The sequence below is a fragment of the Tamandua tetradactyla genome, chromosome 4, assembly GCF_023851605.1.
Source record: "Tamandua tetradactyla isolate mTamTet1 chromosome 4, mTamTet1.pri, whole genome shotgun sequence".
NCBI lineage: Eukaryota > Metazoa > Chordata > Mammalia > Pilosa > Myrmecophagidae > Tamandua > Tamandua tetradactyla.
Window position 1 is genome coordinate 119,730,449 of NC_135330.1, and position 23,536 is coordinate 119,753,984.

Genomic DNA, 23,536 nt, shown 5'->3' on the forward strand with positions numbered 1-23,536 from the left:
AACTCAATTGCATCTATAAAGACACTTTTCTCAAATTAGGTCATATATACAGCGTGTAGGACTTGGAAATATCTTTTGGGGGAGGGCTGGCTGTTCAACCCACTAAAATGAATTTCTTATTTGTAGGTTGCAAACTTCCTAGTGTAGTAGTGTCTTGGGTAAAGGATGTAGCAGAAACTTGAAATTTCCCATCAGGGATAATGCTTTGGAGATTCTATGCCTTGGTTAGAAGTAAGTATAAGCTAGATTGTGCTTCTGTCTTGGGTTCTGTATGTTTAAAGATACTGTGAGGAACTTAGCACCAAGAGGGACTGTGTGCAAGCATCAAGGGCTGGATTAATACATAAACAGCCAGGTAAAGATAATAACTTTTCAAAAACTTGTTTACTTTTGACCTGTGAGTTGGGAGAACATGGGCCTTTTTTCTTTAGGCTACTGCTTGGTCCCCAGAACATTCTAGATCCATTACTGTATCCATAAATATTGGTTGAATGAGTGTATTAAATGGTTAAAATGTGTACGATAAACTTCTTTTTTTTTTTGCATGGGCAGGCACCAGGAATCGAACCTGGGTCTCCAGCATGGTAGGCGAGAACTCTGCCATTGAGCCACCATCACACCACTCTACAATAAACTTTTAATGGCCAAAATGGATAGTTTACATACCATCTCAATTAACCTTTACCCAATTCATTCATGTAACTGCCAAATATAATTGGGTAATAAATCTTGTGATAGTCTACCTCACAGCTGGATGCAGCTCAATCATCTGGCAACCTGTAAATGAGTAAAACAAAATATGTTCTCCACACATTTCCAACATACAGTGGTCAGTAAGAAACAAGATAAGCCTGGTAAGCAATCCCACCCAAAAAGGAGAAAACAGAATCACTCAACAGTCATTCATCCATAGCAACTCTGAATCCCAGTTGGAAGGTATTGCGAGGCGTTTGATGCTGAGTGTAGGAAATATTTCTGGATTAGACCCCAGTTCTGGTCCTGAGAATAGCTCTCCACTCATTGTTCCCCCCAGTTTTGGACTCTAGACTCTGGGAGGTCCTCTCCTTTGCATGATGCTTCTTCACAGCGTTTGAGAGAGGCATTGAAGATATCCCCTCCTTAATACAGAGCAATTTTCTCAGCTTGCCTTGTTCTTGTGAGGGCCATGATTGTTTGACACTTTGAACTGTCACACTCATACACATTCCAGTTTGACAGCAGTTTTGACAATACAGTGCTCTCAAAAGTGTTTTTTTTTTTTAATGTATTTGATTCCACTCATTACCATGCAATGGTATCTTTATAAATGTATGGGTATTTTTAGATCATTAGAGGCTTCTGAGTATCAAGTCTTTAGTCTCCTTTCACAGAACCATTTTACTGGAAAAAATATTTACCAGAGCACATCTTACTCTATTCAGGGGTCTTAAGAGAAGGTGTGGCACTCTTCCCTTATACTCTTTTTTGTTTTTCTCCTAGCTTCCTCTTAATATGGCAATCATTTACAGGCTGAAGAGGCTAGAAATGAGATGAGAATTGTATCCCTAAACTTCACAAGTCTAGGGATATTTATTTGGATTCTTTCCTTCCCATTTATCCCTTCTTGGTAAATAGCCCAGTTTTTTTTCCTCAGCTCATCTCTTTCTCGTAATACTTTCAAATGCAACAAACAGCCAATTCATGCTAGAAATATTCCATCTCAAAATCTCTTTGTCCAGAGCCACAAGTTCATTAGGAATATTTCCTTCCCTCTAAATTATTGTGGGTGACGGTTTTGCCAAATATTTGTCATACATAATATGAGTCACCATTTGCCTAGCCTGGAAAAATAGTTTCCATGCTGCCTGCCACTCAGTGCCAAAACCACACACCATGTTATTTCAGGTTTTTGTTGTGGCAGCATGGCACTTCTAGGTTTCAATTTCTATTTTTAAAAGCTATTGCTGCAACAATTGCTATGAACCCAATTATCCTCAAATCTCAGTGGTTTACAATAATACAGACTGATTTGTCTTCCAAAAATCTGTGGATTGGCTGCCTCAGCTTTGCTTTGAGCTGAGGGTCATGTTTTAGTTTTCTTCCCATGACGTCTCATTCAAGAACTGAGTATGAAGGAGCAGCCCTAATTTGAGTGTGCTATTTTCATGGCAGAGGAAAGAGGGCAGGAGAGCAGGTGAGGCAGCAGAAATGTGCAATGACTTTTAAAGATCCCATTTGAGTTTGGCATTCCCTGGATTCCACTACCAATATTCCACTGGCCAATGCATATTCATATGGCCAAGCCAATTTCGGCAGCATGGGGATGTACACTCCACCTGGGACAGCGGTGAAGGAAGAGAGCATGTTGCTGAATTATAATGTGATTCTCTATAAGAGGCTGGTATGTGTCAAGCATGGTGTGTGTTTGGATCTAGGTATGAACTGCAAGAGTCAATATTCCCATGGATTTATAAACATTTATGTTTAATAAAGCAGCACCTTTTGAACATCTACAACAGAATGTTCTTTTTTCCTGAGAAGTTATGCAAACATATTTCCAAAACAAGTAACAAGAAAATACTTTGCTTTAGTCCTTTCACGCATCCTAAAATATAATCCAGCTGCTCAGCGTATATCTAGTTTCTCTCATTTGTTTAAAAAATATGGCCCAGAGTGAATGTATATTCTTTCAAGGTCATTTAGAGTCTAGACCATTGTGAAACAATTAAATTTAAAATTTGAAGTTCAAACTTCAATTTGAAATTGAAATTCATTTTTCTCCCCTAATGCTTAATCTTAATTGGAGTAATTATCTTTTAAAGAGAAGTTTGGTTAAAGACCATTTGTTTAAAATTATTCATGCCCATCATTGTAGCATGTTTGCTATGAAACGAAGAGCATAATTTGCAACAGATTTCAAGAAATATAACTTATACTAAAACATCAAAGAAATGTTCAGGTTAATTCTGTTCCATCATCTCAGAGAAAAACTGAATACTCAAGAATCAATTTAACATGGAAGAAAGATACTTTGTCATTAAAAATCAATCAAAAGTAAACTTTCAAAGTTCAAAAAAGAAAACCTCCTGTACAAATGAAAAATAGCTTTTAACAGCCATTTTACTTTAAAATTTTAATAAATGTATTAAAATAAATATTATTTAATGAATGAGAGAATAACACTATGATACGTTGCCATGGAAAAAGGCACTTTTGATATTAGAATGATAGAAATTTTAAATTAAGAGAAATTTTTAGGTGCAAGAAGAAAATGATTCAGTGTTGAAGAAGAAAAAATAATGGAAGAAAGCAGTCTATATCAAAAGCCTATTGGTTCCTGCTCACTAAAAATGAGAGGAGGTTACAAGTCAGGAAAAGTAAAAGCAAGAGACATGTTCTCAAACTGACCTAGTGGAAACATATTTTCTCCAACTCTCATAGTTATTTACTTATTAGCCAAGGCACAAGCAAGAATCTGTGCTGTCCCCTCAATTCTGTTTAGTAGAGCATCCAAATTGAATATGCTAGAAATCCCTGCTCTAGTTTTCTGCTCATATACATATAAAGAATATTTTTTTACTGAGATTTTTTCCATATTTTCTTGAACATGATCTTCTTTCTGTGCAGCCTGGTGCATCCTTCTGCCTCTAAGAGTGTAAGAAAGTTACCGCATGTACACCTAGAAAAAAAGGGGAAAATCAGTATTCAGCTTCTGACAGTCAAAATATGACTTTTCAGTTCTCTGACAAAAGACTTAAGAGCAGGTTTTAAGTGGAAAAAGTATTTACTAAATTTCTTCATCTATTCCTTTAAATGATCAAAATCCCAGTTGTCTTGATCACAGATTTTTCTTATCCCACAAGAGGAGAATGAGGAACTGCCCAAACCTGCCTTTCCCAGGCCATTGGTATGGAAAGAGAGAGTAGAAGGAGACATCCCTGCACAGCCTGTGGGGTAGCTGCTGCAGGCTAAAGGTGGCAGTACGTGCTGCACTCTAGAGTCCGTGTCAGCTCATGTGGTCACAAAGGCATCCACATGGAGGGTACAGGTGGCAGGGGGATGAGGAGTCACTGTGGCTGGGTGAAAAGACCCTGTAGCAAGAGCTTTTCCATGGCCCAGTCAGGCCAGGGGCCACCTGGGAGTTACCGTCAGACTTCAGGGGTCCATAGAACCAGATGAAGTTTAGTGGACATTGTCCCTAAAGAGAAAATGACTTTTCTTAGAGCCCTACTTGAGCTTAAGGGACATACCACTATTTCACCAGCCACAGACTGTAGACTTGAATGTCCTCAATACACCCATAACTGCACTGGCAAATGGCATCATTGTAGATGGACCAGAAGAGCTAGTGAAGGATATCGGAATGTCCTCACATAAACCACCTCTCTTGGACATGCAGATTCCATTTGAGCAAAGGGGGGTGGGGAGAGGAGATTTTATAAGACTGAGCATTAATCTCAAAGAGAATAAATTGCCTAAAGATAGATTGCCTTCTTATATCGGATTTGTTTTCTTTAAATCTATACTATCAAGTTGGGTGTGTCTCTGTGAGGGAAGTTCAGATCAATCGCAGAGTAAACAAACTACATTTTTCTGAGTATATGTGAGTAATTCATGACCTCACGACTTAAAAATATCCAGCTTACTCCAAATATAATTTTAAAAGTCTTTCATACTGAAGATGAGGAAAAACAAATACTTTTTCAAAAGTTTTCATGGGCAGATATCACAGGTGTGTGTGTGTGCATGTGTGCATGTGTGAGTGTGTGCATGTGTGCGTGTGTGCATGTGTGCATGCACGTTCAACCTTTGCTTAAAAATTTCAGGTCCCAGATAACCAAGGAGAGTTTAAAGCTGACGTTATAAAATGGAAGCCTAGGGGCTGAATTGGACCTTCTGTTGTGTTCTGTTTTTTCTGTACAGTGTTATAAAAACATTATAACTACAAAGGTTTCTAAAAGTCTCAAATTTCTGGATTTCATGAGACAGTCCACAGAAATGGTATCAAATGGCTGGAGCTGAGTGGTACCTATCTCTCATAAGCAAAGAAAAAAAACTCCTTTATTTTCTGCAGCCATCACTGCTATTTTAATTTACTTGTTTATTTTAACATTTTCCCAAGGTCCTCATTTTTCATTACTTGCCTGGCTCCCCCAGTCTCTTGAATTTGCAAATTTTAGTGTAAAGCATGTGGAGAAAACAAAGACAATAGCCCATGGACCTTCTGCCTGATTCCAAAGTTTTTGACTTGAGCAACTAATGAATGGAGCTGCCCTCACATGAGATAAGGAGGACATTGGGAAAGAACGTCTTCTGTTTAGGACTTGTTAAATTTGAGATGTCTGCTTCCTGAGTACAGATGAGTGGACACATCACATCGAAAGTGGAATATAGAAGTTTAGGATTTAGGATATGGGTCTTAACTCCAGCTGTTAACTAAGGAGTAGTCTATTAATAGATGAGATTTAAACCCATGAACTTGGGCGAGATCATAAAGAAGGCAGTGTATGGGGTGCAAGTGTAGTTGAGTGGTAGAATTCTTGCCTGCCATGCAGGGGACCTGGATTCCATTTCCGGCCCACACATTTCCCCCAAAGCAAGTAAACAAGCAACAACAACAACAAAAACAAACAAAAATTCAACAATTGGTGCTGCAATAATGGGATACTCACATGGAAAAAGAATGAAATGTGACTCCGCCATACAGCACACAAATAAATAAAAAAAGGGCACTATAAGTAGAGCAGGAATAAAGGACAGATTCTGAGGGCATACTAACATTAAGAGGTAGGAAAAAGAGGAGGAATAAGTAAAGAAGAGTGAGAAAGCCTGAGTAGGAAGGTAGGCATAGAAGTAAAAAGCATAGGATTCTGAAAGCCGAGTAGAGAGATGTTGTCAAAGAGAGATGACCTGTGCTAAATGCTACTAATCGCTCAAGTTGTAGGAACAATAAGAATTGCTTATCAAATTTAGCAACATTCAGGTCATAACTCAGCCTGACAAGAGGACTGTGGGTAGAAGGTTGGGGCTAAACTTGATGAAGTGAATTTATCAAAGATTGAGTGGAGAGGAATTGCAGAGAGTAGTTCACACAAGTCTTGGTGGAATTTTGATGCCAAGAGTAAAGAAATGGGCTGTAAATGGTATATGGAAGGATATTTTTGTCAACTGAAGGAAAGGATTCAATAGAGAGAGGATGTGGTGATGTCGAAGAGAAGGGAGAATCTTTGGAGCATTGTTATTTGATAGACAAGAAAAGGTCGATTTAATGTTCATGGAATGGAATTGCCTTTAGATGTTTAAAGATCTAATATTTAACTGAGCTATGCACCAAAAATAAATGGTGCTTATACTGGATGGTGAGGATTTATAAACTTCATTGTTTGTTTCTATTTATTCTCAATGAAAGAGAAAGTAAAATTATAAGCTGAGAGTGAGGATAAGAAATGAATGGACCAGAAAAATGTGCAGACATAGATTTTAAATGATACCAATTGTGTTTGTGTTTTTTTTTCTAGCTACATTAAATATATGAAAGCAGGTGCAGAAGAGATAGAAGTTTGGCGTGACCCAGAGTATGCTAAGAAAGAAGAGTGTATTAGTTTCCTGCTGCTTCCATAACAAATGATCACAAATTGAGTGAGGCATAACAACAAAATGTATTTTCTCACAGTTCTGGAGGTGAAAATTCTGAAGTCAAGATGTAGAGAAGGCTGCGTTCTCTTGGGAGACTCTACAGGAGAGTCTCTTCTGTACTTCATACTCCTGGTGGCTGTTGACATTTCTTGACATGTGGCTGCATCACTTCCATCTCTGCTTCTCTCTTTCCATCCTCTTCTTTTCTGTGTTTGCCTCTTTCCTCTGTGTGTTTGTAAGAGCACTTGTTAGATTTAGGGTCAACCTGTCTAATCCGGGCTGACCTCTTCATCTCAAGATCTTAACATAAATATGTTTGAAAAGACTCTTTCTTGTAGAAAGGCAATATTGGACAGGTTCCAAGAATTAGGACATGGGCATATATTTGGGAGAGCCACTGCCTAGCCCATGATAAGGAGCAGGGAGATGAAGTCGTATGCAATCACTCCTACGGTCATACATTTTTTAACTATGGGAGGAGGAAAATGCAGAAATCACGGGAGTGGGTGATGGTGGAAAAGATGCTGAAATCAAGGCCCTGGGGGTCCAGGTGAGTTTGAAGGAATGGTAGACTCACAGTACTGGGAAGAATGACCTGAAAGGATTGAGGTGGTAGAGTGGGATCGATGAAAGTGAGAAATACATTAATTAAAGAAAGATAAATGAAAACGTTGAATATAGCATGAATAAAATGAAAACCTAATATGAGATAGTAATTTTCTTTCACTATGTAATTTCATTCCAGCAGTCACAAAAACTCCAGTATGGGAGAAGGTCTCTTTAAGATTACAACTTGCCTTCTGTGCCTTTCCTTCCCCTTCTTCCCTACTCTGTTTTCCCCAAGAAGCTGAGGTCAGTGAAGGTTATCAAGTTTATAAGAGCTTGATATTCTAATGCAAACTATGAAATGATTTATATCATTTCTGATTATTCTAATGCAAGCTATGAAATGATTTATTTTTTCTTTGATCTTCTCAGTTAAATTGATATAATTCTGGAGAGTTTTTCACATTTTAAGATATTGAAAAGAAAAGTAGGCTGTGACAGAGACCATATATGGCCCACTGGCCCACAAAGCCTGAAATATTAACTATCTGGCCCTATCAAGAAGTTCACTGATACATGGTCTAGTGGAAAAAAATATGTGGAAAGAATAATAGCGACAACACAAATTGTTGAAATTTTCGGGGCGCTATCTGCTATTTTTGCCCGTCCAGCATAAATCTCCGTTCTTCTCCTAAGGGATTTTCTTCGGGCCATAAACCCTATCTGATCTCAAGCCATGATGCCTGGCTCCACCACCCCTTCTGGTGGCCTGGATACAGAAGCCTAGTTAATGCTCCTTTTCAATCTTCCTGGTCCCAGGATTTATTTAGAGATAGGTCCATGGCCCATGCTAATCCAGTACATTCGTTCTGACACTGAGATTTTTGCTAAAATTATTGGGAAAGAGAAGCTTTTTTCTCCTGGAATTATTAGCTGAATGATAATCAGCTGTTCATGGTTCCCGTTTCTAAGAGGGCCTGTCTCAGAGGCAGACCCTGAATGAGGAAGGCAGGGAGAAAAGATGAAGAGAAAAGGAGACCAAGTCCTGGAGGTGTTTGAACCTTGGACCCAGTTGTACCCAGAGTAAATCTTTTTCTGGACTTATTGTTTTGTGAGGCAATAAATTACTTTTTGTTTGAACCAGTTTAAATTAAGTTTCTGTTATTGTAATGGAAACTATTCATACAGATTAAAAGAGATAATGGAAAATATTATATATAGATAGATATGAAATTCTTATTATTCCTTAAAATTAAGACAGAGTATGCTATTAGAAATATAAAATATTTATATTTGCAGGGTTATTGAAGGTCATCTAGTCTAATCTCCTTGTTTCATTCAAGTAGAGATTGGAGTACCACATAAAATTTAAAAGCTATTCAAAAATTAATTTTAAAATGGAAAATGAAAATGCTGTATGGTAATTCCTAATTGAGATATATTTATTTTTTTATAATAACAAGCAATCATTTAGCTTTATATAGTAACCAGCAGGATTCCTGGTGGAGATAATATCTGGGTTTGAAGGAAGAGGATCTTCCCTCAGTTATAAGGGATAGAGTTGGTTGAGGATTCCTAGGGAAGGAGAAATTACTCCATCCACAGGGAGTGAGCTCTATAAAGGCCTAAAGATAAAGGAGAACTCATTAACTGAATAGCAAACAACTATGGGTGAAGATGCGCTGGTGGAAAATGAGTAGAAATGAAATTGAGGAGATCATCTGGGATGTCCGGTGTGACAGAGTAAAGACTGGTCTATGAGATGAAAGTGCAGTTTTGAGATTCATGCTTTAGAAAGAAAACTAACACCAATGTGGTGGCTGGGCTGCAATTCTAATACATCAGAACAGCGTGATGGTCTGAGGTAAGGTCTATCTAGGGGTTGGAAGATGGGGAATCGGTGGGAGGTGAGACAGAAATATTTAGGTGGTGAGATATATTTAAGAAGTAGAGAAGCTATTTCTAAGCTTAGTAACTGATGTATGTGTGGGAAGTGAAGGAGATGGTGGATTTGCAGAGTGACTTGGTCTATGGTTTGCTCGGTGGGCTGAGAGCTGGTTCTGTTCTCTGATAATAAAGAATGAGGAGAAGTTTGGCTTGGTTTTCATCCATCCATTCATCCAATTGTTCTTTTTTGTGGGGTAGAGGTGGGGGAAAGACAATGAATTCCACTTTTGACAATTTGAATTTGAAGCACTCAAGATTGTTAGGTAGGGTTGACCATTAAATCGTGAGGCCTGAGATGCTGAAGAGAAACTTGAGCTGGAGATATATAGAGAGTATACAGTAATCATCGTCATGTGTGTGGGAGTTGAAAACATGTGACAGAATGAAATTTTTTTTTGAGGAGAGAGATGTCTCTGCTGATTTACATTAGATCTTTCTCCTTGTAAAATTGTATATGATAAGTAAAGTATTTACTTTATCCATGCAAAATAAGAATTGATTTTGAACAAGACTTCAATATAGTTCACCTCTACTTGCTCCAGTACTCCTAAGAATTCTGAAATTTAAAAGAAACTCTAGGTATTATAGCTATTTTCCATAAACATTTCAAATCCTGTTAACTCCACAACCATGTTATCCTCCTTCTATTGAAGAATGAAGAAATAGCATGTTATTATGGTCAGAGGCCTGGACTAGAAATCATTAGAATTGTATTCTCGTCCTGGTTCTAACTGGTTCTGCTAGATCGAGCAAGATAACTAACATGAGAGGAACCCTTCTTCCCACCTAAAAATAAGGGAGTGAAAGTAAATATTCTCTAAGGATCCTCTCCACTCAAACATTACACAAATCTAAGTATTCGTGACTCTATGAATAGTTTATCTTTCCTTAATTTCATCCTATTGTCACTCTTGACATAAAGAAATATGGTAAAAGATCCAGTGAACTGAAGAGTTTTGCTTGTACAGGTGAACTAGAGACATGTAGATATTAACTGTAATTTTAGACCAAAAAGTAACCAACCTGCTATTTGTGCTTGTTTATAAATTTTAAGAGAAAATGTTGAATTGCCCTTCCTTAGCTTCTCAGCCGGGAGCAGAAGGCATGCCCAAAGAAGCCAGAGTCCCTGCTCATCCCAAACTCCCCTTTCAACAATGGCCCCAAAGCAAGTGTTTGGCTTCAGGACTTCCTTTAATGAGTGTGCTTTGACTTTTACTGTTCTATAAATTTCTTGAGGCCATCGTTACAGTTATTCAGGAAATGGAATGTAACCTGCATCTCACTCAAGGCAGATTTTTTTTCAATTTAGTCAAAACATGTATTGTTCAACTATAAAAATAATTTCCAATAACTAGATAATAGGGTATACAGAGCATATCAATGTAAACCATGTAATTCAATTACAAAATGAATTTTCATCGTGCAAAACAGACAACCTAATGGACAGAACTTGTTTGAGGGAGTGAACACATTATCCAATAAAGAATGATGGACTTTTCAGAAGTCACAGAACCTGAAAAATAGAAAACATTATAGATAAATTGTGTCATTACATTTCGAAGAAAGGCAAGTTGATGTAGCTTGAATATTTTACTCAGCTATGTCTAGCCCTCCTTTTAGTAAAACGCAATCAGAAATTTTAAGAAAAATATTTCTGTAAACTCTTGAAACATAAGCGAGCATGACTAATATAGTATCCTGAATAAAGGATGGAGCATCAATTTGTTTCCAGACCTTTTCAGAACTTCAGCATAAGTGAGGAAAGGCCATGAAGTGTGGCTGTAATATGTATTGATTTTAGTGAGGAATATGATGTAGTGTTTAATGAAATCTTGCACCTGAAATAATTTAGACTGGCTTGGCTATGAGAGCAATTGCTTGGATTGAAAACTGATGGAAGGAATATGAACAAAAGGTGATGGCAAATGGTAACCTGTCAAGTAGAGAGGGTCAGAGGGAACTGCAGTTTCGGAAGATTCTCTATGAGGCTTGGAGAGAAATACATTCTGGCAAACCTTGCAAGCGTAAAGTGAATGTTTTGAGTTCATGGGTGTATTCTTGGTCTTACTAGGATGAACTGAAAATAAGAACACAGTGCTCTGCTCTGATCTGTTTACATCTACTTTGTTCTGTTAACATTCGTGATAATCCTTTGCTAGTGTGATAATTCTGACTGGGTAAGGGCTGCCATAAAGAAAGTGATATTTCATTTGCATTTTCAAGATCCTTAGGATATTCTGTGTGTCTTCCTTTTGGTATTTACTATAATCTGTATTATCATCATCTCATCACCTTTTTTATTTCTCTGCGTTTGTGGCAGGCACTCAATCATTATCCCTCAATTTATCATAATTATTTTCTGCCTTCATCTCTAGCTTTTCTCCACTTAGACTTATAAGTCTTCTAAAAAAGCCACAAGCGAAAACTTTATGGAATTGTCTTATAAATTTGAGCATGTTTTTAAATGGAAAAATGGAGAGGTATTTTTAAAATTTATCACATAAACATGTTGGGTAAAACTTACTTTTAAAGTAAAGATAATTCTTTCATTAAAAATTTATTTCACCCAAATATGTATTGCAGGTATTCTTTTCTCTCTCTCTCTCTCTTTTTTTTGCATGGGCAGGCACTGGGAATCGAACCCGGGTCTCCCGCATGGCAGGTGAGAACTCTACCTGCTGAGCCACTGTGGCCCACTCTCTCCCTCTGTTTTTAAATGTCACATAAAAAATGCTCAAAATAATTTTCAACAATATATTCTGGTAATAACATTCACGAGATGGAAATATAATATTTATAGAATAAAATAGCTCAGTACTCAACTCAGAATAGGGGTATTTCTGGGAGTCAGAGTGGTGAATTATTCACGATGCTACCTTATTGTATGTTTTCCTGAAATACATTTTACATGGAAAATCCGTAGCTCTTTTCAATCTATGAATTATTTTATTTCATTCAAATATATCACTAGTATTCTTCCTTCTACTTCATAAAGAAAATCGGGGCACAGTCAGTTTGAATAAACTCATACCTACCTGAGAAGGATGGTCGAATAAAGTATGCAATTTCATATGTGATTGTCCATTACTTTCTGATATTATCAGAAAAAGTAGTTTCTCTCAAAATTAGTAAATATTTCCATTCATGACCACTTTTTAAATTAACATGTAGACTGACTCTTTAAATATTTGAATTCTGCCTTGGATGTGGCAGCTCAAGATAAATTCCTCTAAGTTATCACAACACTTGCAATTGTGAAAATAAAATCATTTTGATTTATTTTGGTCTTTTGGAAAATTAATTTTTTATTAATTTACACTTTTTCATTTACCTGAAAAATGCCAGGGCATCTTCAAAGTACCAGGACTCATTACTCCAAAGGAAGACACCAAAGAAAATGTGGTTGACTTAGAAACAGACTTTCCTCGGTTACCTTCCTTTAGAGGCATGTGGACTGTAGTGGCACCATTAGTTTGGTGTGGGAAAAGCACTTTGTAAGTCAAGAGGACATTCTGCTCTCTAAATTTATATCATCTTGTTTTGCATCTCAGAAGACAAACGCAGCTTTAAAAAGCAGTGAGATAAAATGTGGAACTATTAATTGTCTTTTAGCCTTCTCTCAATTGCCCATCCCCCTCCATGAGAGGAAGGATCAGGGACTGTAATTTCCACAGGACACGCCTGAGATGGTTTCCCAATAATACAGTGACATTAGGGTATCATGACAGAAGTGCTTATCACCTAGCCTTTGATTTCCTCCGCAGCTAAAACAAATACCATAAAATGGCTCAACAACAGGAATTTATTGACTCATGGTTTCAGAAGCTAAGAAGCTTCCTTCCTCTTGGGGTCGGTATCTCTTGGCTGGCTGGCAAACTAGGTTTCCTTGACTTGTCTTTGACATGGCAATGTACCAGCTTCCACTGACTTCCAACGTCTACCTGCTCCCCATGGCTTCTTTTTCTGCATTCAATTTCCTTTGCTTTTAAGGACTTCAGCCATAGCAATAAATACACAGCAGGATGTTAGCAAATGAAAAAGGACCAAGAGGACATTCTTTTGGAGCCCTGGCCTTGCCTTCCATCATTTCCGTGGATGTGGGCTTCACTGGCCCTTGTATTTATCATTCTTTAGCGAAAACAGATGAGCAATAATACTGTTGGCCCTATATTGTAAAGAAGGCAGAGAATGACAGGAAGGCTGAGAGATGTGCTTCAGGCAATTCCAACCATAAGACATTGGTAAAACCCTTGAAGAAGCTATTTGTCATGAATGACAGTTCTAACTTGTAACCAACAGAGTCCAGATAAACTGAGTCTGATATAGTATATTGTAGTAGAAAGATAACCAGACTGGGAATCATGAGGTCTCAATTCTGCTTGCACTGGTGCCAATAAATGGCTCTGGGACTTTTACAATTGTTACTTTTTTAAGTTGGAAGGCCATTAGACATTCATCCATATATCAAAAAAACACCATTTAGTCAGAGCTTTTTCAACACCAGGGATAGTATAAAGTGTTGGTAAAGATATGTTCCATACTCCAAAAGAGCTAATAAACTAGTGGGGCCAATTCAGAAATAAACAACAACAAAAAGTAACAGTAAGTTTGTGAGGTACTATGTAAGATGTAAGTACAGTATTTTATGGAAAGAGAAAGGCTAATGTTCAACCAAAACCGAAGTTCATATGGGTGTGATGGCTTCTCAGATACAGAACTACAAAGCAACTAGCAGAAGTAAACTACCCCTGGAGTTGACTGGTGCCACAGGCTGTCACAGGCAGAGGAAACCAAAGGGCAAAGGCCCAGAGGTAAGAATAATATTTAGATCTTTGATTTCAATATGGCAAGACAATATAGAATAAAGATCAGAGGAGTGAGACAAGAAACTAGATTTTCAGGTGTGTATTAATCAGAACGGTCTGTTTACTGTGCAAAAGAGTTAAGCTTTGAATATGAGCTTGGTGGAAGTTTTGGGATGCATTTAAGCATTGTATTTGAAATTCAAAAGGGTAATATTAAAGGTAGGGCAAATGATTTATTTGAACTACAGAGAGGAATTATGAGGCTGTAACAGTAATCAAAGAGAAAAATCATGAGGACCTAAACTGAAATAGCAACTTTTAGAATAGATTAGTAAAGGGTGAGTCAAGAGACATTTAGAAAGTTAAGACCTAGAGATCTGATAGATCACACGTGAGGGGTGGGAGAATGGAAATGTAGTTGAGATAATTTCAAGCAGTAATATAGAAAAGGCAAAGATTTTAGAATCAGTCAGCATTGGAAAAGAATGGAGACAAGCTTAGGTTAGAATTCTTTCCAGCTGCATGCCACTTGGCAAGATAGGTTAGAATCCTCTTGGGCAAAGTATACTAAACCTCTTGGTTTGATTTTACTTTAAAGTTAGGGGCTCTGGGATTCATTGAACCCTGTCACCCAATGCCATTATGGACCCAAGTTTCATTACTCTCTGCAGTCATCCTGAAGGCTCCTTTCATCAGGGATATGAGATAGCTCCAACAGTTCCAGGAAATAGTTCTCAGAAAGCCAATGTCCAAACATGCAAAGGAAGTCTCTGTCTTCTCAGGTGTTCAGAATCACCTTCAGAATGCCTCACATACCACTGGGCAAACCTGGGTCACGTGCCTCCTCCAACTAATTAACATCATGAGATCTTAATGATTCGTTTAGGCAAATTAGGATTTAATGCTGGAGCCTGACAGAGTCATGTGGGATAAAGGATGGAAATGGTAAGAATAAATCAAGTTCTGTCCACAAAGGAGGAGAAGAGATTAGCATTTTGACTATCCCATCTTTAAAAGATCTTTAAAAGATGGGATAAGAACACCTAGCTTGAAAGTATGAAAATAGGGTCGATGAACATGGTTTGTGGAGAGATGGAGGAAGATTGTGTGTCTGGGAGAGGAGGAGGAAGGAGACAAAGAAAGGAGATAAGAGAGTATTAGATGAAAGACCAAAGTTTTTGTAGTATTTTTAATATGATCCGACTACATGAATGATCCATTATTTTCTGAACCTGCCCCCATTGGAAACTTATTTTAAAGTATTCATTTGTAGTATTTCTATTTTCTAGGGTTGGTTTTAAAATTCTTACATTTTTTTGCCTTTGTCACTTTCACCATTTCACTAAAGCAGAAGGAAAACAGTGGTTCTGCTTTTTATTCTAGACAATATAAGATCTCTAAGTGCGAAGCAGATCCGAGGGAAGAATCAGCCCCTTAAAATGTAGATGTTATGGCCATTAAATTACTGCCTTAAGTAGATGCACATCTAGGAGATACAGTTAATTTCACATGAAGATGAGAAGGACCACTAAGGTAATGAACTTTATTGAGAGTGCTTTTAATACCATCATGCTCATTTGAACAGCTTTCTGAGCAGGGAGACCACTGAGTTGATAAAAGAAGCATTCATTTAGTTAGCAGATGCCTTCTGTGCATCCCTGTTCAGTGATATCTTTTCCTTAGAGAGATGCATGATCTCACGTGGTGGATACCTCACGCTTCTCTTGCTGATGTCTCTCAAAGGAAGTATCTGATGCTGCGGGGTGGAGGCTGATCACTATCAGGTAGTAACAGGGTGGGCAATGGTCACACAGCAGGCAGAGCTCTCGCCGGCCATGCCGGAGACCCTGGTTTGATTCCTAATGCCTGCCCATGCAAAAAAAAAAAAAAAAAAAAAAAAAAAAAAAAGTCATGTAGTAACTAAGGAATACGTTAAGCAACTTTTCCTGGATATGTGGGCTGCATAATTTAAGACTGTCCTGGGGCAGCCATAAATTATGCATGGATTTTGTTTTCTTATTTTACATTTTTAAAGGGGAGAAAGATACTTGGTTGTGCAATTTCTACACCTTTAGCAGTATCTAGATGAGGCTCAGTGTTCAACTGAGCTCAACACTGAACCTCCAAAAGAAGTCGTGCTTTCAACTATGTAGATTATGTGCCTAAGATCCTTTTAGAGTACTCATTCTTTCTCAAACTCTATTGTCTGTTGGAGAGGAATCAATTTCCCATTATGCATCGACTGATTCCATTAGACAATCACAGTTACTTGTGTTAAAGCAATGGCAAAGACTCATTCAGCAGTGATTTGGAGCTGGTTTAAAAATTCATTGGTTCATATTGCAGTGTTTATGTATTTTGTATCAGTGTTTAAAACTATGCGAAGATAGGATATGATATTTACAGTTTCACAGTGTGTGTTACATAGATCCTGAACTTTTCCAATATTTAAAAATGAATGTTACCTTCTGTGATCGTACATATTCTATGTGATGTGAGCTATATGTTTTTCAAAACTCATAATCTTTCCACTAATAACCACACTCCAAGCCCTCCCTCCACTTCAAAACAGTACATACCTCAACAACAGATGGTAAAATAGAAATAAGAATCTGGAGCAGAAATTCAATATAATTTTATTTGCTTGGCTCACTTTATTTTATAAATCGACAATCGGAGCACGATAATTAGCTATCAGCCTAAGGCATTTTTGGCTGACGCGTTTACCCTTTAAAGATCTGGCAGCATCAAAACATTGCTTTTAGGTCATTTTCAGTTACTACGCGTAAGGACAAGGGAGTGTATGTTTTGATTGTCTGCTATGAAACCGAAGCCAAAGCTGAATAAGGTGATATATAACAAGTGGACAGTTACACTCCTTACGGCTTTGGCTTTACCGCTAGGTGGCAGGAGAGCATTACAGTTTCTCCTCTCCCGGCTTCGGGCGCTCCTGGGTACGCTCACCGCCCGTTTCCGCAGCAGCTGAGGCTGATAAAAATGTAGAAGCCGGCAGAAGCTGTATGGCACACACACCATCAGCATTAAAGCGCAGAGCAACATCGAAAGTTCTTGGCTTTCCGATGGCCTGGTGCAGGCGGTGCGTTGCTAATGGGCTTTCAGGATTTTGGAAGGAATACTGAAAAAAAAAAAAAAAGAAAACAACTGTTTCCTGAGGTTAGGCTGTGTGTGCATGCGTGTGTGATTTTGTACCATTGTCCAGGAGAGATGCATCAAAGGGAGGCAGCCGGCCACGCGCACTCCCGCCCTAGCCAAAAGGATGCTGATGCGCGCGCCCCCACTCCCGCCCTGAATCCTGTGGGAAGAGAAACGATGGGGCAGCCTACAGGGAAGCACGGAAAAACTCACTGTTAGATTGGAAAGCCTGCCACTCAGAGGCTTTCGTATCAGTGAGAGGTTAGTTACCGTGCTGAGTGGGAGGAGACTCAGAGTAAAACATTTTATTTGTGTATAAAAAAATAAATTGATGCCCGGCATTTCACCCAGGAATCGCAAGTTCTTGCAACATGTGGGATTATTAACTTTAAAGTCAGGGACACTGGGTTAAACATAAAGAACAGTACTTGCATTTGTGGAATATATAGATATGGTTTTTGGAGAGAGGATGGTTATTTATTTTGTTTTGAATGAGCCCATTGTATTTTGAAATAAATAAAATCTCTCCATTTAGGAAAGCAGGAGAGGCGGTGAAAAGAAAGGGCAGAGTTTGTGTTCCCACAGGCAGGGGATAACCGCAGCCGCGGCAGTATTCTGGAAAGGCGCCGCGTTCCGTAGGTTGTATTCTGTGCTGATCCATCTACATCTGCCATCTCAGCCGGCACCTGGTGCAGGGTGAGTGACACACAATACTCCCCAAATGTCACCTTCCACCCGTGTCCACCAATTAAAACTAATAAACATTCCTCCCCATGCCGAAGATGTGCCGCCAGCCCAGCGAGCAGCAGGGCTGGGGAGGGTCGGGCGCAGGGACAGCAGCCGCGGCAGCCGCCGCCAGAGCCCCGGGCAGCAGGTGCACTTGGCTGGCAGCAGGGGAGGGCACAGTGGGCGCTGGCATCGCCTGCTCACATATTATGCAGGCAGAGCTGAGCTGTTTACAAATTGATGGCAGAGGGGATTTGATCGAAGTGAGAGCTGAGAGCCTCGTGTTTAGGCTTAGAGAAAACCAAACAGGGCTCCATGCTCCTTGGTTGGGTTCTAGTCACCCTAGAGAACACACACATCCATGCCCCCCAAAAGCACATCTTACTAGGAAGTTGCAGAGGCCCAGGTCCTTGGGCAGGCAGTAAACAACTGGTGAGAAAGAAACCCAAGGAAGTATCTCTCTTCCTGGTCACATGGATATGCAGATCCCAAATGTGATGGTTTGCCAGACACACCCCAAATTTAGATGTTTCCTTGGGCTTAATCCTCATTTTTTGTGCACCCATTGGGGGCCTCTTGAAGATGTTTTTAATTAAGGTGTGGTCCAACTGAATGAGGCTGAGCTTTAATCTGTACTGTTGGAGTCCTTTATAAGCAGGAGAAAATCAGAGGGAGTGAGGGAGAGCCACAGGGGAGGAGCGAGAAGCCAAATGTCAGTGGTGGGAACCCCAAAGAGAAAGGAGAGGGCAAAGCCATGTGGTCAGGAAAGACGAGGAACCCAAGGATTCCCTGCCAGCCAGGATGCCGCCAGCTCAAGAGGAAGCAAACCTTCCAGCGTCTGGAAGAGAAAGTCCATAGATTCCTGTTATTTAAGCTGGACTTTTGATTTAGCAGCTGGGAAATGAAGGCATCAAAGTACCCATTCTGGATGCTGTTTGAGAGTTGGGTAAAGACAAGATAACAGAATGAAAAAAGGGATCATTAAACAGGCAGAAAGTAAACCTCCTCTGAGCAGTTGAGAGGTTACAAGAAGGTAAGTGGCCTGCTGGAAGTTCTCTAGTGGCCCGTGAGGGTTAGCAGTGTTAGCTCGTCCTGCACTGGGCCACGCAGAGAAAGAGTTGAGGGAAAAAGTGCCAAACCTAAGTGTGATGGGATGGCGTCGGCAGGAAGGAACAGAGGAGACAGCTTTCCCTGTGCAGCTATGAATGTGCGGTGTTCACACTCAACACTGAAGCATCAGGGGTGAGTACTTCTCTGTTTCAATGTTATTTGTCCCAAGGGCAGGAGCGATGCTTCCTTATTCCATTTCATTGGCAGTGCAGCAACCTATGTCAGTTTTTGTTTTCACCCCTGCTGGTTTCCACTACGCTGCCTGGTGGTGTCAGGGCTGTCAATTCCGAGGTCTGCTTCTGCCTGAGAGTGCTGCTAGGCTACAGGACACCTGAAGGTGTCATTTTCCTGTGATTAATTAACCTTGAGGCCGAGGCACACTCGCACAGGCCCCTTAATTACATTTATGTGTAACCCTGGAAACGCAGGGTGATGAGGGGCCGCCAACACCGCTGTCATCTCACTGTCCCACCTGTCTGACCTGTGATCGTTCTACAACTCTGATTCCTGTCCTCGACATGGGTTGTTCTGCTTCCTGAGTTCAGATGGCAGAGCTTTGAGTGTCTGAGGGTGACCTTTTGACAGGTATGTGCAAACACTTATAGTGAAGAGTTTCTTTTACAATTAAAAAAAAAATATCTATCAAAACAACTTCCTCTGCCTGTGCCTGTCACAGGAACCTGACTGAAAGCTGGAAGAATAGATGTGCTGATGAGGGCTATGGTCATAGGAGGCAAGGACAGGATCTTTCTGGAGGCACTACTGCAGTGTTTTTTTAAATTGAGCCAGCTCTCTACTTTATGACTCAGTCTCTTCCTTTTCTGCAGTCTGGGTAAGCTGAGCCAAAGCTGTTTTCATGTAGTCAGCTGCCAGAAATAGTTGACTCTGGCATGCTGGGTCCTGGGTAGCATTGTTCGAGGCAGAGGACTGGGTGATAGCGAGGAAACAGAGAGGAGAGTGACTGATGGTCCTACATCAGAAAAAGGGGTGAAGATGAGGAAGGAAGCAGATGCTGATGATTCAAACAAACAAGGGAGGAAGGCCTAGAAGTTAGAAACATATCCAGGGACATGAACCCCATCTGGAAACCCGAAGAGCTAGGTCCATGTCATATCCAGTAAACATATTGGGAATAGTTATTGATGGATCTTCTGTGTTGATGTCTCTTTCTCATGTCCGTTCCAATGTCGCTATAGAGCTTCAGCTCCCAGGGCTTCATCCTGATTCTGGAACCTGGAAAGCAAGGCCCTCACTCTGTCTTGTGTAGAAGATAGTTATTTAGACAAGGGCTCATCCTTCATTTTACTCATTAAGTACCTCATAAGTGTTTAGCCCTTTTCTAAGCGTTGGAGATACAAGGATGGCCAAGAGGTGACATGGGTTTTTATACTATTGTGTTTTAACTCTGGAGACAATGATGTTTGCAAAATGCAGCATTATCCAGACCCACAGGCAGGCAGTGCTAGGAGGAGGCAGAAAAGGGTGAGAGAACCCTGGCTCAGAGTCAGGTTGCTGAAAGAGTTAAGATCTTGGGAGATCAGCAATGGAGAGTTTAAATATCTGGGCGCTTTAGGAGAGGAAAGGAGAAACCCCTCGCTGAAGAAGTCAGGGGCACACCTGCTGCCACCCCTCCTCCCCCATCAACCCCCCCCTTTTCTTTTCCAATTGTTGCAGATGTTTCCTATGCTTCTATTCCACAGCCCCACAGAAATATTAGGTCTAATGGAGGAGCCTGACCTTATTTTGAACCTGAAACCTGGAACTAGAAGCCCCTGCTGCTGAGGCGGAGGGTAGACTCTCAGGGGCAGGGACCTCTCCCCTTGGGGTATATAAATCCCTCCAGCAGCACAGATTGGTCTCTCCTCTCCAAAGGGAAGTGGCTGACCCTGACCAAGTAGGGCAGGGATCTCTTCCCCTGCTCTTTTGGACCCCTTGTGCTGTGTATGTAATAAAGTGTCATTTGCAGAAAGTTTCTGTCATGCTTGGGCCTGGGTTCCCACCACACGCCACATAGCAACTTGTTCTATACACTTCCCTCCTTTGATCCGGGACAGGAAAACCTCTCCAGGCTCCCTCCTGATGACGTTAACACCAGGGTTTCCCCAGGAGGACTTCAGCTGACTCTCCACTTTTTCTTTTTGAAATATATTTAAAGAGTAGAGGATTATAGTGGATTGTCTGCCATAAGGTAGGGTTTACTAGCTATTAGGTCAGTAGTCTTAGCTCTGCTCTGAGACAAAACCTGGAAGAAGGCAGAGAGAAATTTCTAGTATGTTTGTTTTGTTTCTGGTCTGATTGGAGCTGAAATTTACAAAGATTCTTGGTTTGCAATTTTTGAGGATTGGAGCCATATCTTAGATACTTTTGTTTCTTATTGTACATAAGAAGATGAACAGAAGAGAGGCAACAAAAATTTTTTGAATGGATGCCTGATTTTTTTTTCTTTTGGATGCCTGTATTAATAAATTACGATGGCAGAGTTAATGCTATCATGACCCTATTATGAGTTAAATTGGTTTTCCTTAAAACTGTAGTTTTCATTGTATGAATTATTGTTATAAAATTCATATCCAGCTTTAGCATGCCTTTGTGATTTAATCTTCAAATCTACCCCTCTCTGTGTTGCAAATGGATCATGTAGAGATGGTTATGCTGGCTAATTTAAAGAGTAGAAGATTTTAAACTGCACATGGTTTATCCTAGACAAATTCAGGAGTCATAAATCACCATGGTGACACAGCACATTGTGGTCCTTAGGGGGATAAAATACTGCAAACCTTTTCTAATGATTTACAAATCTCCAAAATGAATTGTCATATTGACACAACTTGGGCCACAGCAGGGAATAATTGTTCTCAATGGTTACACAGAGGGGAAATCTTATGCTAGAATCATGCCTGAGAGCTGAAACCACATTTATACTGTATCGCAGGCTCTTAGTTTGTTTAATAGTTGAAAAAGAGAAATACCCTCCACATCCCCAGGGATTCCAACTAAAACATGTTTCCCTTTTATAATGAGATGATACAGTGTGCATTTTATATAATCCTGATATTTGTAATTTCATGGCAGTTCTAATCTGATAATCCTCCGGTCCTTAAACATGGTAATTGTATTAAGTCTGGAAACAAAGCTCAGAGATCCTCTGTAGTTTCATTTTAAAAGACAGCAAAGCTGAGGAACTTTGTCTCTCCGAAACACAGCCCCATGTCTTCCAATTAGTTCCCCAGTGCACACTGGAACCTTTGCTTAACAGCTAGTTTCTTCTTGCTCTTTGGCGATATAAACACAGCAATTTGTAGTGGAACCTTTTCAGATTTTAGAAATTTAGAGAGAGCATAGAAAGACTAGCTTCTCACTGAAACATTAGATCAGAAAATTAGATTGTGCTTGAGAGAAAGTTTCTTGGACTAGTAAATTTTAATTATTAAAATGAAATAATCTGGCACCAGTTACAGAATACTATCTGGAAAAACAAGGCCAGTCCTTCCCTTGGAAAATGTTGCACTTATAGGAAGGGTCTGGAGATATTTGTTTTGAAGAGGAAAGGTGAATGACTGATCATCTTATCTATCAAATCCTGTAGCTCAGTCACGCCAGTCCACAGATGGAATTCTACTCGTGGCCGATGTAAAGCTGTTCCAGGGCATTCCTTGAAATCTTGCTACCTCTTTCATAATGCAGGGTACACTTTGGGCCTGCTTTCCCCCTTAAATTATTCATAACACATGCTTTGTATTAAATGAGCAATTTTAATTAGAAAACCATATCTGTTTGACTGGGGAATAAATGTTGATTCGATTTGAATGTTATTTTGAATGAACTTGCATCGGATTAATAAGATTTTACTACATTGTTTTCTCATCTATATCCCAGCCGTATTTCCGGTCATATTTATTTATCTTACTTCATAGTACATTAAGAAAGTGACAAGAAATCGAGAGAATGAACTTCAATTAGAATAAGTGATGGGAAATATATAGGGGAGAATAATTAAAATAATATATGAACATAAACTTGTTTAATTAGGCACCCTTGCAGTTCTCTCTAACTGAAGATTCTGTGGATAATAGCCGTATATCTGGTCACCTCCTCAGTATGAGCAAGGAGCAAGGTCCTCATTGCACTAACTATGAACCATCTCTTGGTCCCAGTTTTATGTTTGTTTGTGAGATTATTCGAGTAATGAGATTAATACAGTAATATCTTAGAAACTATCATAGAAATACATAATATAAAACTATGATGAATATATTCATTTAAACAGAATAACTATAAATTGGCAAAAGTATGTGCTTTTGCTCACCTGGCATCTAAGACAGTGCTTCTTCTATATTTGGAACCCAAGACATTTGCTGAATGAATGAATTGTGGGCCAAAATGTAAGCTGTAGCATAAAAAACATAAATGACATGAGAAAAATATAACTATTTGGTATTATCAATTAATTGAAGAGTAACCGTGGACAGTTACTCAAATTATTGTCTGTACATTGATTTATAATCCTTACCAAACATAGCCAATGATTTAGGTTCCATTATTGTTCCCACCCTGTAGAGATAGAGCATGAGGATTTAATGGCTGACATAAATTGGTTAGGATCACATAGAAAACTAACTTCATTTGCCGGGGCT

The 23,536-nt window shown here is 39.4% G+C and overlaps 1 long non-coding RNA gene across 1 annotated transcript; it reads right to left on the reverse strand.

Moving 5' to 3' along the window:
- Window positions 1–625: 625 nt before the first annotated feature.
- Window positions 626–3,660, reverse strand: LOC143679310 (uncharacterized). Its single transcript, XR_013173641.1, has 2 exons — window positions 3,560–3,660; window positions 626–777 (listed from the first exon to the last, which is right to left on the reverse strand). It is a non-coding gene; the product is annotated as an uncharacterized LOC143679310 (long non-coding RNA).
- Between the last annotated feature and the right edge of the window lie 19,876 nt (window positions 3,661–23,536).